At 37.6% G+C, this 1,911-nt stretch overlaps 1 long non-coding RNA gene across 3 annotated transcripts; it reads left to right on the top strand.

Annotated features, from left to right (window-relative positions):
- Nucleotides 1-8: 8 nt before the first annotated feature.
- On the top strand, nt 9-1,842 carry LOC109587917 (uncharacterized). 3 transcript variants are annotated; one of them, XR_002187873.1, is made up of 4 exons: nt 9-75; nt 124-296; nt 1,590-1,676; nt 1,766-1,842. It is a non-coding gene; the product is annotated as an uncharacterized LOC109587917 (long non-coding RNA). The 3 variants fall into 3 exon arrangements; XR_002187872.1 differs by lacking the exon at nt 9-75 and having other exon boundaries at nt 104-296; XR_002187871.1 differs by lacking the exon at nt 9-75 and having other exon boundaries at nt 276-315.
- Nucleotides 1,843-1,911: the final 69 nt, after the last annotated feature.

Genomic DNA, 1,911 nt, shown 5'->3' with positions numbered 1-1,911 from the left:
AGATACTGGAATATCCCGACTTTTACTGATGGCTAATGTACTGCAATTAATGGCTAGTAGTCAACTCGGTAGTCAGTAAGCACAAGAGAACTCCGAAGTGACCTTTGTCTTCTTCTCTTGAAGGTCCTTCACTAGCAGAAGACACTCCAGTGAGAACAAGCAACAGGGAAAGGAAGAGAAGAAGTCCCAGAGAGTTTATTCCAGGAAGTGACCAAAGAAGATTACGCTGACATAATTCACACGAGTCAAGGAGATAATTTTGTTCTCTCTCTCTTCTCAGCTTTTATCAAAATCTGGTAAGCCAACGTTTATGTGGTGGGTGTGGCTCATTATTATTATTATCATATTCAATTAGATCTACGTCTCATACATGTAGCTAGAGTTCTTGCACTGATGTAGTCAATGCCGGGAGGGTGTGGCTAAATTTGAGCTAAATTGTCCGCCATGTTAGGTGGCAAGAATGTACATGGAGGAATGGAGAGAATGCAAAAAAAATCTGAATTAATTCTGCAGTTGACATTTCAGGTGAGAGAAAGGTAGGAGATAGTCTCGCCCCGCCCCTTCGCTACCTGCGGAGGAAGGGTCTGGTGACACTGCCATCTAAAATTTGTGCAAAGAAGAACACGTGGTTAGGCTCTACATCATGTGACAGAGGAGACCAGATCAGTCAAGATAGCTGAAACAGATGCTTTGTAGCTAAGATAAGACAAGGATAGAGTCTCTTGGACATTTCTTGCAAATTTGAGAGCAGCAACTCTTCACAGAGCGCACTAGTATTTCACTTATTATTAATGACGTTTTATTATAAACACGTGACAGTATTATTACGTCATAAGTGCGAAGGCGTCGCTGTAGTAAGCAGGACAGTAATGCTGCTCTTAAACCTTGAGAAAGAAGTCCAGGAGGCATTACAGGCTCCTTCCTTTCTTCATTTTGTCCTCACTCTTCCTTTTGTCTTAAACAGAGCTCCTCCGTCATAATGACTGTGTGTCCTACACGTGGTTCAAGCAATCTGATTGGGACGCCACTTTCTCTGGCATGAAGCACACATTTTAGATAGCAGTGTCACCAGACCCTTCCTCCGCAGGTAGCGAAGGGGCGGGGCGAGACTAGGTAGGAGAGTACATCATGCAAGAGCTCTATTGTGGATTACTGTATAAGCCTGTGAATTTGAGTGCTTTCAATTCACCTCCTAAAATATTTTAATGTACATGTATACATGAATATTTTTAATTTTTATAGAATGATAAATTACTATCAAATTATTCTAAAAGTATTGAAACACCCAGAAAAATGGCTCCAAAATCACCCTAAATTTTTATTACATTTTTGATACATATTGATGTTCTTATGCTACATGTATGTAGAAAGTTTGAGTTGATTCTGACTTCAATTTTTCAAGTTAAAACCATTTTAATAAAATGTCAAAATTTTGAAAATTACCCAAGGCTATAATAGCACATGGTTTTTTTGAAAAATGGCTCCGAAATCAACCCAAATTTTTGTTACATTTTATGATGCATGTATTTCCAGTGAAATACAACCCCTCTACGGTACATTGTTGCATATTATCTTATTTTTTTATTTAGTTTTCATGTGATTTCTTCATGTCAAGAGGTTTCAGTGAATTACCTCAAGTTACTGTTAATGGAGTGGTACTGGAACTGGAGGATGAAGTAAGAGAAAGAATAAAGAGAGAGAGAGAGTGTGTATTCTACAAAAAAACGAGATAGTTACAGTATTAGTTACTAGATTTGTCTTTTAGGATCTTCAGAATGCAATAGTTAATGAGTTCAGCATCAAACATCAGAAATACAGCAACTAGTTTATAGAGTAAGTGATACACTTGTACATGTACATTGTAACTTTCCTTGATATCTAATTATCTATTCTATATGTACATAAAATCAT

The sequence above is a fragment of the Amphimedon queenslandica genome, unplaced genomic scaffold (genome assembly GCF_000090795.2).
Source record: "Amphimedon queenslandica unplaced genomic scaffold, v1.1 AMPQUscaffold_12392, whole genome shotgun sequence".
NCBI lineage: Eukaryota > Metazoa > Porifera > Demospongiae > Haplosclerida > Niphatidae > Amphimedon > Amphimedon queenslandica.
This window is presented reverse-complemented; position numbering and strand designations above follow the sequence as displayed.